General features: G+C 39.9%; 1 pseudogene; it reads right to left on the bottom strand.

The window, feature by feature from the left end:
• The window catches only part of LOC134224900 (protein gooseberry-neuro-like), a 164554-nt pseudogene that overhangs the window by 111660 nt on the left and 39045 nt on the right, over nucleotides 1–13849 (bottom strand).

Below are 13849 nucleotides of genomic sequence, written 5' to 3'. Positions count from 1 at the left end.
TTTGCCGAATAGGTTATGGGCCGAACAAGTCATTCGGCTAAAAACATAATTTGGCCAAATAGGTCATGGCTAAATAGGTGTTATGATGTATCACTATTCAATCATCATTTCTCACTTCTCACTGCAAAAATGCAAGAGAGACATCTCCCTTCTTACTTCGCTCTTGCCACTTTCCACAATGAAAAGTGAGAAATGATTAGTGAGAAGTGAGACATCTCACTTCTCACTAATCATTTCTCACTTATAACTGAGAATAGTGAGTAGACGTTTCACTTCTCAATTCACATTACTCACTTATCATTCCTCACTCCTCACATCTCACTGTCAAAAAAGTAGTGCGAAGTAAGACGTCTCACTACTCACTTCACACTTTTCACTTTTTACAGTGAGAAATGAGAAATGAGGAGTGAGAAGTGAGACTTCCCCGTACTAAAAATTTCTCACTTTTCACTGTAAATAGTGAGAAATTAGAAATTAGCAGTGAGTCGGATCACTTCTCATTTTGCACCACTCACTTTTCACGGTAAGAAGTGAGAAGTGAGATATTTTTTTTCTCACTTCTCACTACTGACTTTTTGCAGTTAGAAGTGAGAAATGATTGGAAAGAAGTGAGAAGTGAGACGTCTCACTTCTCATTTCTCACTTCTCACTACTCACTGTGAAAAATGAGTAGTGCGACGTGACTATTCACATCGCATTTCTCATTTTTCACAGTGAGTAGTAAGAAGTGAGAAATTATTAGTGAGAAGTGAGTTGAGACATCTTACTTCTCCCCTCGCACTACTATTTTTTTCAATTTTTTTCTTACTGTGAAAAGTGAGATATGCGAAGTGAGTTGTTGTCTCACAACTCACTTCGCACTTTTCACTTTTTACAGTTAGTGCGAAGTGAGAAAAAAGGCGTCTCACTTCTCACTTATCACAGTGAAATGTGAGAAGTGTGAATTGAGTAGTTAGATGTCTCACATCTTATTTTGCACTACTCACTTTTCACAGTGACAAGTGAGCAGTGAGAAACGAGGAGTGAGAAGTTTGGCGTCTCAGTTCTCACTTCTTATTCCTCATTTCTCACTCATCACTTCTAACTGTGAAAGTGGAAAAAGCGAAGAAAGAAAAGAAGTGAGAAATGATGGTTGAGAAGAAAGAAGTGAGACGTCAAATGACCTATGTGGTCAAATCACATGTTCGGCCGAATTACTTGTTCGGCAAAATGACTTGTTTGGCCAAACGACCTATTCGGCCAAATGACCTATTCGACCAAATAACCTATTTACCCTTTGTTGAACTTAATCCTAGAATTAAAAAAACACATTAACCCTTATAAGGTATACGTCTGATGGTAGGGGTAAAAATTAACTTAAAAATTGAATATCTCCGGCGTTTTTGAACCGATTTGTATAATTTGTATAATTTGTATAATTAAAATTAGGATCGGCCACTTGGTCCCGGAGTTATTCCGGATTGTAGTGGGGTAGTTTTTTATCCTGATGGGTATTGCCGACTGAAACTTTAGTCTATGCTGTTAAAATGACCTAATACTGTGATTGGTTAACTCGGAAATGTATATCGGACATGTTCTGCCCGTGATGGAACTTTTTCTAACCAGTCTAGGGATTATTCGCCCTTCCGGAACCGGCTTTAAGGGATCTATATGCCGTGATGGCCAATTTTGAAAGGATATTCCAAATATGACTTGCGACACATCATATGTCATAATTTTGCGATCAGGAGCTCGAAAGTGACCTCCAGGAATTGATATGGCCAAACCTGGCCACATTGACATGGTCCTAGGGCATCCGGAATCCGGTCCCGGTGGACCAATTTTGCGAAAGTTCCAAATATGACTTGCGACACATCATATGTCATAATTTTGCGATCAGGAGCTCGAAAGTGACCTCCAGGAATTGATATGGTCCAAGAGGAAAACCAATTCATCATTCTCGATCCGGTCTAGGAAAATTTTGGGTTGAAACCCATTGCAATGTGGTTTGGAGAGTCATATCAATAATCGAAAGTCATATTTGTATTTTTAGCAAATGTCATTCAAATTCCAAGATGTTCTTTTATAATTCGTAAGTCATATTTGGAATTTTCGCAAAAGTGGTAAACCGGGACCGGAGTCTGAATGCCAGATTAGACCATATCAATTCCTGGAGGTCACTCTCCTGATCGCAAAATTAGAATCTATGACAAAAGGTCGAAGGACAAAAGGTCGAAAGACAAAAGGTCGAAGGACAAAAGGTCGAATGGACAAAAGGTCGAAGGGACAAAAGGTCGACGGAACAAAAGGTCGAAAGGACAAAATGTCGAAAGGACAAAAGGTCGAAGGAACAAAATGTCGAAATTACTAAATTGGTTAAAATTTAAAAGCCATAGTATTGAGAACAATACAAAACAAAACTATGATGTAGATACCGTCATCGAGGGTGACAATTGACCAAATAGGGGTCAGATTGGGCCATGTTTTCAACAAATTAGATTGTTTTAATAATGGATTTAATGAATCTGGGCACAAGGAAATTGTAATATAAGATACCTTTTTGAGCGATTTAGATAACCTACCTACAGACTGTTCGTGAGAACGATGGTCCAATCTTGACTTGAACCCACAACCTTTTATTTCTACACAAAACTCTACCACCAATATGCAATATGCATATGCATAATCATGATTATAAACCGCCTCGTTCATGCTGTGTACCATGAGAGCGATTTTTCGTTAATGTTGTACAAAATACAACATCACGCGTGATTGAATGTTAATTATAATAATTCGTACAGTTAAATCACCGATTAATATGCAATTTAAGCTGTTGTGTACACTTAAGGCCAGTCTTAGTGTACATGCTTCAGTGTTCATTTCTTATTAAAAAAAAAATAGCAACGTCACGTTGAATTAAAATCAATAACATCCTCAGCTAATACATGATCTAATAAATGGAAAACACATTGCTACAAGAGACTGACAATCTTCTGTATCTCCATGATCGACATCGGAATGTAATGTATAGGAATGCATAGGAAGTCGCGTCTATTAGCTGAGAAATAAATCATTATACAACACTGATTAAAAGTAACCAAAACCAACGTGTTTCACTCGAACATGCACTCAAAGCGACATGTGTTACAAGAGCACGATCTAACAAGAACTAATTATTCAGCTTCTTCATCCCGAGAACTAATAAAAATCGTACAATGCTCGCCCTGGCTACTGTATATTCACTATGAATTGGTTAAAGAACTGCCCATGAAATAAAGAAGGAGAAATCTATGGGAAATGTAATAAGCTAGATTTTTCTTCATAAACATGTTTTCAAACGTGTTGTCGTATAATTAGTCTTTTTCATGTGTACAGAATTATAGATTTTTAAATTTTGGGCTTCCGACCTTTTGTTCATTCGACCTTTTGTCCCTTCGACCTTTTTTCCCGTCGACCTTTTGTCCCGTCGACCTTTTGACCTTTCGACCTTTTGTCCCTTCGACCTTTTGTCCCTTCGACCTTTTGTGTCTTCGACCTTTTGTGTCTTCGACTTTTTGTCCGTCGACCTTTTGTCCTTCGACCTTTTGTCTTTCGACATTCTGTCCCAAAGCCCAAAATTATGACATATGATGCGTCGCAAGTCATATTTGGAACTTTCGCAAAATTGGTCCACCGGGATTGGATTCCGGATGCCCTAGGACCATGTCAAAGCGGCCAGGTGGGCTCACTTTGAAGATCCTGATCGCAAAATTATGACATAGGATCTGTCGCAAGTCATATTTGGAACCTCACTCTCGAGCTTCTGATCGCAAAATTATGACATATGATGTGTCGCAAGCCATATTAGGAACTTTCGCAAAATTGGTCCACCGGGACCGGATTCCGGGTGCCCTAGGACCATGTCAATGTGGCCAAGTTAAACCTTATCAATTTCTGGAGGTCACTTTCGAGCTCTTGATCGCACAATTATGACATGATGTGTCGCAAGCCATATTTGGATCTTTCGCAAACTTGGTCCACCGGAACCGGATTCCGGATGCCCTAGGACCATGACAATGTGGCCGGGTTAGACCATATCAATTCCTGGAGGTCACTTTCGAGCTCTTGATCGCAAAATTATTTCTTATGATGTGTCGCAAGCCATATTTGGAATTTTCGCAAAAGTGGTCCACCGGGACCGGATTCCGGGGGTCCTAGGACCATGTCAATGTGGCCAGGTTTGGCCATAACAATTCTTGGAGGTCACTTTCGAGCTCCTGATCGCAAAATTATGACATATGATGTGTAGCAAGTCATATTTGGAATTTGCTTTCCAAATTGGCCATCACGGGATATAGATCTCTTAAGGTCACTCCTGACGGAATCCAACTTTTAAAGTGCTCGCGTTTTCGGGGGCACACTACTCGATACGGAAGCAACTCACAACTGTCATTTTTATTTTTTCACGCATGCTGCGACGCAGCAAAGCTAAATCAACAAAAATGACAGTTGTGCACCGCCTCCGTATCGAGTGGTTTGCCCCCGAAAACGCGAGCACTTTGAAATTTGGATTCCGTCAGGAGTGACCTTAAAGCCGGTTCCGGTTTTGCACTGAAAATGAAATTTTCACCCCCGCGCTAGTCTCTCCCATTTACTGACGAAGTGAGTGAACCCTCATTCGACGTAATAGTCTGTTCGGCCAAACAACTTTCGGCCTAGTAGCACAAGTTTGTATCGGTGAAGGAAGGGTCATTTGTCCGAAACCCATTCGCTCGAAAGCCATTTGGCCGAATGTCACTAGGCCGAAAGTTGCTTGGAAGAATATACCATTTGGTCAAACAGAACATTAGGTGCGAAGTAGGTAGTGAGATGTCTCACTACTCATTCCACACTTCTCACTTTTTACAGTGTGAAGAGAAAAATTGAGAGTGGGAAGTGAGACACCTTTATTCTCATTCCTAATTTCTCTCTTTTCAAGCGACCTATTCGGCCATATAACCTTTTCGGCCAAACGACCCTTTCGACCAAATGACTCGATCGGCCAAATTACACCTTCGGCCTAATGACCCTTTTGGCCAAATGACGCTTTCGGCCAAATGATCCCTTCGGCCAAATGACCCTTTCGGCCAGATGGGTTTTGGCTTAGTGGCATTCGCCCAAATGGCTTTCGGACGAATGGGTTTCGGCCAAACGATTCTTCCCCTTCTCGGTGGTGATGAAATCGCGATGGTCGAAGAATTCGTGTACTTGGGCTCACTGTTGACTGCCGAAAATGATACCAGTAGAGTTCGCTCCGATCGAAAAGTGTTCGCCATCGTACCAAACTGACTATCTACAAAACGGTCAATAGACCGGTTGCCATCTACGAACACGAGACCTGGACGATGCTCATGGAGGACCAACGCGCATTTGGAGTTTTCTGCGTACCATCTATGGTCCAGTTCATAGGACCCAAACCTTTTTGCGGAGTTTGTAAATGTGTTATACAAATGGAGACTAATAAATGGGAGGATGAGACGATACAGTCGAGTTGGATCGCTACAAAGGCCTTACGACAATCTAAACAGTTCATCACGGTAATACCAGATTGGGGTACTTCGCGTCAGGAGACAATAGCGGTAACCCCACATGGTAACTCGCTGATCTGAGTAGATGCAATACTAACAAGGGGTATACCACAATAGATCAACTTAATGATCGCAGTGGTTAAAATAAAAAAAAATGGTGGGTGCATATGGCGGACGGTACGTGGAGGAAGCGAATGAATCACGACGACCTTAGTCTGAGCAAATAATACATAATATTGGTCAGAGTCGATGTTAGTGCCACGATAGTCACTGACGTCATTGATTTCGGGGAACTGCCTAAGTGAAAATCTCTACGCCCAACCGGTTAGATTTTCTCTCAACTCTGTATGAAAACCTACCAAAAAGTGTGTTATAACTGAACATATGCGAAAAAGATAGGTTCGTGTAAAAATATTGTATGAGACCTTACAATTTTGCAAGCCTTTCTTACAATATTTGGCTAGTTCTTCTTATACAGGTTGTGGTAGGTTCTTATACAGAATTGTTAGAAAATCGCTGGTTGAGTGCAGGTGTACCGATACGGAAGACTGAAGTAGCTCAGTAGCTGCTACGAATGACCATGCTCTTGAAAGTGGCGAAATCAATTATTCGTTGGCAGTTTTCGATCGTAAGCCAGTGAGCGATGAATTTTCCAATAGGCGGTCTAAACTCCTCCTCATAGCCAACCTGAGCGTTCAAATCTGCTTTTAAGAGAAGTTCAACAGAGCCCACTGCCAAACGCCATCACATCCTAGGCGAGCCCACAACTTGTAGTAGCCTGGGGAGGTTATTTTTAATTCGTGAATATTATTTCCGCAATTGCTATTCCAATGGTCGGACTTTATATATTTTCTATTGTAGTGGTTTTTTAGCAGAAAACCATCTTATTTCCGGCCACCTTGTATGGGCTCGCTCGAAGCTGTGATATTCCCATCGAAGAGTTTATTTTATCGACATACCCTCCGCTGACGGAATCGTCATCCGTGCAGCAGTCGGGCAAGGCACAGTTCATAAGTGACTTGTTTTAAAAATTTATTAATATATTTTCTTCTTCCATTCTTCTGTTTCGAAATTCCTGCCTGCGAAGGCACCCAAAAGCGCGCCGCAAACTGCCCAAAGGAAGAAGGTGCCAAAGGAACCGGCACTCATCGGTTGCCCTTGGAAATCGAAAAGGTTTCCTTCGCTTTGAATCCGGCAGGCACACGTTCTATGCGTCCAATGAAGGAATTTTTCCGAGACACCACACCAGTTCGGCGGAGTGAAATACAGCGGAAGGGAACTCGCTGATGACCACGCCAAGGCAAATATAATCTCAAAATTGATCTTGATCCGACTTTTGATATTAAAGTTACAGGCATGTTATGCAGATTTTGCTTTCTTCGCTGGTTTTGCTTTTGTTCTCGGTGCTCAGCGAGGTTCCGATCCTGCGCCGGCGATCGTGGATCGTGGAAAGTGTTTGCGGTCCTTCCTTGGGGGCGAAACGGTTCGGTGCGTGCCGTACGTGGACACGAATGAGCTTTGGGCTGGCACCGCGTGTTCGGCGGTGGCGGAACGATCACAACAAAGCACGCGGCAGTGTGGTCGACGATTGAGGTTGTTAAATTTAACGATTTCTCGTTGTTTCTGTGGTTTTGAATACGGAGCTAAGGGGTAATCGCGAGGGATTAAACGGGATTATCGTGATCAATGGTTAATGAAGCAGTTACTTCTATAACTTCAGTACTTGGATGGCGTTATCCTAGATGTTCAAAAACATATTCAAACTCCATTCTAGTTAACATTAATCAATTCTAAGAAAATTATGTGTATTAAAAAAAAGTAGTGCTTTCAAAAGATAATACGAAAAATATCTATCGAACTACACGGATTGTTGTCGTGGCCTCGAAAACGATTACGCTTACGCTCACATAACGCTGTGGAAGCTTACAAATAATACTTCAGATGTTTTAGAACATGTTGGGAGGGGGTTCTAAAATTGTTCATTTTGCGATAGTTCTTTATTACGAGAAAGAAAAAAAATGGCACTAAGCGAATACAATCCTAGTGTTTTGTGTTTCTCGCCCAACAAAATTGTACTAAAAGGCTAAAAGGTACATTCCAATGTTTTGATATGGAAAACCTTAAATTGTTGAATGCTTCTAAGAACACAACTAGTTTGTTTTTGAAAATTGAAACAAAGAAAATAAGAAATAAAAAATGTAATAATTTTTTTGGTGAATGCACTGCAATTCCCATTAGATTATATTATCGGTAATATTTTCATCAAGATAAAAAATAACATTAATGATGGAAACTTGGATTGGCTTAGAACTCGGCGTAATATCAAAGGCCAGATTAACTTATCAAACAACGTATCATTTTTCGAATGCCTAAATATTTCATTCAAAAGCGCTTGCTCGTGATTGTGGTACTCCGTGGCATAGTACAAAGGAAGAAAAATAATCATCAAAAAATTACCTCACGACATCGGTAATCTGCGCCTGGCTGTCTGTGGAGGCCGCCGTCCGCGCTGCTATAGCCCGCGCTTGGATCGGTCTAGAACAAGATAACAAAAGGGAGAGAGAGATAGAGAGAGAGAGGTGGTAAGGACAAGTGAGCAATAATCTGTTCCAAAGTTGATGGCTTCTTGATTCTTATTATTTTCTTCAATTCATCAACATCAAGCCCCAGTCCGCCCGTTGTTGTTGGATCCGCTGGGTACGCAGATGATGGCAGAGCTATTTTGTTTTTCATCCACACCGCGAGCGAGGAGCTGCCGACCGGTTGGATGGATGATAGTAAAGTGGACACCACGCCGCCCGCCGAAGCCGTCTACTGACAGCCGGCGGTAGTAGTGTCAAAGTGACACTTGGACGGTGATGGACACACGTCGCTTACGATTTATTTATATCCGACGACCTATGGTTGACACAGACGAAGAACTTGTGTGATTTGTATCCCCGCATATAGGCGACGAACCGAGTAGCTGCACGCCGTGCCGGGTGATGTTTCATGTTTGATGTTTTGATATCAGCTACAAACTAGCACTTAATAGCAAACAAATATTTAATCGGATTAATTTCCTCCTTTCCGCGACGGTTTTTGGCCGTGGCAGGAATGTTACTTGATGGCGGCGATCTTTCATTCATTGATAGATTCTCGGATATTGGAATGTGGGGGCCTTGCTTTGGAGCTGCCGACCAGCGGATCGGGGCGTTCGTTGCGGGAGCCTGAAATCGATCCGAATTTCAGGCGAATCATGCCGGATCATGCTACCTGATTGGAAGCTGCTATTGTGATCGGCTTTTATGAATCAAACTGTTTCGAAACACATTTGAAAGCCGAGAGGTGGCGGCGTGGCGTGGCGAGAGATTCATCAACTCTAATCACGCTCAGCGAAGGGGATCAGCAACGGTGCTACTGCTGATGCTGGCGAGGCTGCCGAAGCGAAAGGCCGAAAAATCGGCCGCAACAGCGCAGAGATCATTAACCAAACAATTGAATGTGTACATTTTCAACAATCCGTGACTAAATTGGCCGCTACGCTACTGGAATTTTCTCTACAATAATCGATCGTGCGGGCTACAGCCGAATATCACTGTTCAGGGCCCGATCGTTGATCGTCAAAAACAGTTCAAAGTCAAGCGATTCTCAGAGTGTGTTACGTCTCAAGCTCTTCAAAGTGCACCAATCTCAAGGGGGTTAAAATTCTCCACGCCAAACGGAGAGCTGGCTACTGTTTTTCATACTGCCTTTGTGTCAGCCAAGAATGGCGCACACAATAACCAGTTTGCTTATGATGCAGTGTCTATTTTGTCTTTACTTTTTAAATTCGGGTAACCCAGGTAATAAATTCCACGATTTGCAACAACTAGCTTATTAGTACATTTTTGAGGCTTCTAACCACCTTTGTTACTTTCAAAATGGGTGGAGAATCGTAGAAGCGTTGCTGAATAGATGTTTCACCATTTGAAATATTAAACGCCTATCAATTAACTGTAAAACACTACCTCATAGATAGCATAGTACAAACTCAATGGTTTGTTTCGGAGATCTTTAACCTATAATTCCCAGAATCGATACCAAAAAGGGCCTCTACTTCTTGGGCGTCTTAAATATGGGCGCTCAAGACCTATGAGTGACTAAATGGATTGCCCTTATGAATACGAATATGGTCATATGGATTTTAGCACCAAAGAGGTGATTTCTGAAATAAAGACAAAAAAATTGGCACTCCAGTGGCATGCTCAAACCAATCCAATTGCAATGTCCACAGTATAAGCAAGATCTTTATTGATAGTATTGTGATGGGACCATGATAACATCCAGTTCAATAACTATGTTAAACTATAGCTATAGCCTACGATTCCCATTAGGGCCGTGGACTAATTTTTGGACCCCATTTTCAAAGAAGTACAGGGGCATCAACAGCGAGGTTCTGCGCCTGTGGCATTATAGCTTTCATTTCGGTTATCAACAACAGTAGTAAATGTTAGTCATATAACATTTTGTTCAATTAGCCTGCGTAATAAATGAAAAAAAAATGATGCACATAACATCAAAATTTTCCGTAGGCTAGCAGCTACCGCTTCATAGTTTTTCGAGCTTGTCAGAGCGGCTCGATAACATAGAAACTAAAGGTACGTAATATTCCCTTGTTCAAAGGATGTACTCACGAGCCAAGTTCCTGCAACTTGATAAATTTCCTAATAAGACTTAATTGTTTTACGCTTGGATGGGTTCGTCACGCCATCCATTGTAAGAAAAAATTGAATAAATCAAATTAGATGATTTTAGCCCCGATTAAAGCACATTTTTGTCATGGCATACAATAGTGTGGGCGACTAAATTTTTACGATGTACAAACGTACAAATCGTATTTGTACGATATTTGTAATCATATTTGTACAGGAAAATAAATATTACAAAATTTTATTAACAAACGAAAACAAACAATATTAAAAACTTGAAAAATCTTAAAATTTAAAAACATAGATTAATTTTAAAATTCAAAAAGATCTTCTTTCTTTATTTAAATTAAAATCTTTAAATCTTAAAAAATTTAAAAGATTAAAAATTTAAAACTTAAAAAATTTAAAAATTTAAAAAATTTAAAAATTTAAAAATTTGAAGCTTGAAAATTTAAAAATTTGAAAATTAAAAAATAAAAATTTTAAAGATTTAAAACTTTAAAAATTTAAAAATTTAAAAATATAAATTTTAAAACTCCTGAATGGGACACTAACCCGAAAAAAAGTCTTTCGAAAACATTTTGAATCTGCAGTATTGCATTATTATGTTCAACATCAACAAATATCGATTAATCGGAAAATTACAATATTTTTGCAAAGAATAAAAATATTAGTGTTACCTAAAGAAATGTATTAAAGACTCTGTTTAACCAACAATTTTAATTTTTCGTCAAATTAACTTAAACTGTCATTCTCCCTTATTACAACCTGAAAAAGTACTGTTCTTCAAAATGAACGGATTGTATGACATTTGCCAGAAAACCATTTGCCAGAATCAATTTGCCAGAATGGTTTTTGCCAGAAACCCATTTGCCAGAATGGACCATATGCCAGAAAGCCATTCCCCAGAATAGACCATTTGCCAGAATGTAATTTGCCAGAATGCACCATTCCCCAGAAATAGAAAACTGGAAATTCCAATTATTATTGATGGGTAAAGAATAGAAACAAATTATATAAAGAAGGTAATTTTGCATAACGTGGATTTGGCATTATTTATTAATAAAGGGATTTGCGGTATAATTAATTTTCATAAAAGGGATTATTCAACATATTGAACAATTTTCAGAAAGGTGGACACTATTTATCAAAAAAAAAACATATTTGTCTAATACAAACAAACTGTTAACGAATGGATATCATATTTCTTCGTCTCATTCCAGACGCAGACTTCATTTCAAAAATTAAATCATATCTACAATTGGATAATATCATTTTAAGTGATACAAGACGCCATTTAATTTCATTGAAGAAGTTATATCTACAAGTCTAAGCAAAATGTCTAAAAAAGAAATCATATCCACAATTGACATATTCAACAACGGACATGGGCAACCACCTACGTTTAAAGAAGGGATAACATCTTCTTCTTTTCATTGGCATTACATCCCCACTGGGACATAGCCGCCTCGCTGCTTAGTGTTCATTCAGAACTTCCACAGTTATTAACCGTGAGGTTTCTAAGTCAAGTTACCATTGTTGCATTCGTATATCATGAGGCTAACACGATGATACTATTATGCCTCAGGGAAATCGAGACAATTTCCAAACCGAAAAATACCTAGACCGGCACCGGGAATCGAACCCAGTCACCCTCAGCATGATCTTGCTTTATAGCCGCGCATCTTATCGCTAGGCTAAAGAGGACACTCGGATAACATCTATCCTTGCCTTAATCGGAGCAAGCACCTTTTTTTTTTAAGAAATGTATCATATCCACCAATCACCATTGCTTCATTTCAGACAAACGCAATTTTTTGCAATATTTGCAAAGAAGGGATCACATCCACCCTTGCTTTAATTCGGACAAGCGCCTACTTTTAAAGAAGGAATCACATCCACCATTGCTTCATTTGTGGCAAACGCCTACTTTTAAAGAAGCGACCACATCCACCATTGCCTTAGTCCGAGCAAGCGCCTTCTTTTAAAGAATGAATTAGATGCACAATTACCCTTATCCGGAAAAGCGCCTTCTTTTGGAGAAGGTATCATATCGACCATTGTCTTAATCTTGGCAAACACCTATTTTTAAAGAAGGGTTCACATCAACCATTGCCTTAATCCGGGCAAGCGCCTAATTTCAAAGAAGTTATCACATTCACCATTGCCTTTATTCGGACAAGTGCCTTCTTTTGAAGAAGGGATCATATCCATCATTGTTTAAATCCTGACAATCGCCTATTTTTAAAGAAGGGTTCACATCCACCGTTGCCTTAATCCTAGCAAGCGCCTGCTTTTAAAGAAGGGATCACATCCACCATTGTCTTAATCCGGGCAAGCGCCTACTTTTAAAGAAGGAATTACATCAACCATTGCGTTAATCCGGGCAAGCGCCAATTTTGAAAGAAGGGATCACATCCACCATTGCCTTAATCCGGACAAACACCGAATTGAAAGAAAGGATCACATCCGCCATTTTTGCCTTAATCCAGGCAAGCTGCTATACTCGGCTTATGTATGCATATGTCTTATATACAGATTAGGTATTTTCAATTCTATTATCGACAACAACAAAGCAAAATTATAAAAAATGTCCCTTATGCCAAATGACCCTCTATTTTAACGCTGTTCATAGTTATGCCAAAAGTTTATGGCGTTAAGAATTATTGCGCATACTGGGCAAACGCGTGCATGGCAAATAGATGATGACCAATTCTGGGGAATGGTCCATTCTGGGGAATGGTACATTCTGGCGAATGGCTTTCTGGGGAATGGTGCATTCTGGCATACGACTTTCTGAGGAATAGTCCATTCTGGCATATTGATTCTGGCAAAAGGTCTTCTGGCAAATGACTTTCTGGCGAATGTCATACAACCAATGAACGGAGTGTCGTTTTTTCGGTCCGTCATTTTTGCTCAGCTCTTATGCTAATTTTATATAATGTTGATGTGTCTTTTCGTGTAGTGTATTAGTGTTTCAATACATAGCAAACAAAATTGTTAGAAGGCGATCATTCGCGTAGAAAACCCGTTATCCCAAAAGTACTGGTTGTCTAGAAGTCCCGAATGTCTCTTGGAGTAGTGAATCTGAAATGTCGCAGGATGTTTGCAAGGTTTGATTCGTGCCTAAACTCTTAATGCGAAACTTGATACGCCCAAACTTGACATGCCACCAAGACATTCGTTGCTCCGCATGTGACCAGATGATGGAGCATTGTACAGCTTTAAAATTCTAAGCCCACTGTCCATTGGTATCAGGTCAGTTTATGAAAAGTTTACGTGATGCCGAAATTGCGCTTGAAATATCGTTCGCTGAATCAGGGTGCCATGACAGACCATGCACCATGCATGTACGGATTTTGAATGGTCCTACTTGTTCACCAAGCACCGGACGGACCTCAAACGGCAAGGAAATTTGGTGAGCTCATTCCATTTTCTCTCTTTTTGACTTATTATTCTTAACTATATAACCATATATTCCATTGGGATTTGTATGTATGTTGTATGCGTTTTTCATTTTTGTATATACATTTTCACATAATTTAATCTAGTCTTTACATGTTGTTTAAAATAAAATTGTACAATTATCTCGCTTACGCTCAATCCGGTAAATGTTAGTCTTGAATATTACTTTCTTTCACTCAGTTTGTACAT

This window comes from Armigeres subalbatus, chromosome 3 (genome assembly GCF_024139115.2).
Source record: "Armigeres subalbatus isolate Guangzhou_Male chromosome 3, GZ_Asu_2, whole genome shotgun sequence".
NCBI classification, from domain to species: domain Eukaryota; kingdom Metazoa; phylum Arthropoda; class Insecta; order Diptera; family Culicidae; genus Armigeres; species Armigeres subalbatus.
This window is presented reverse-complemented; position numbering and strand designations above follow the sequence as displayed.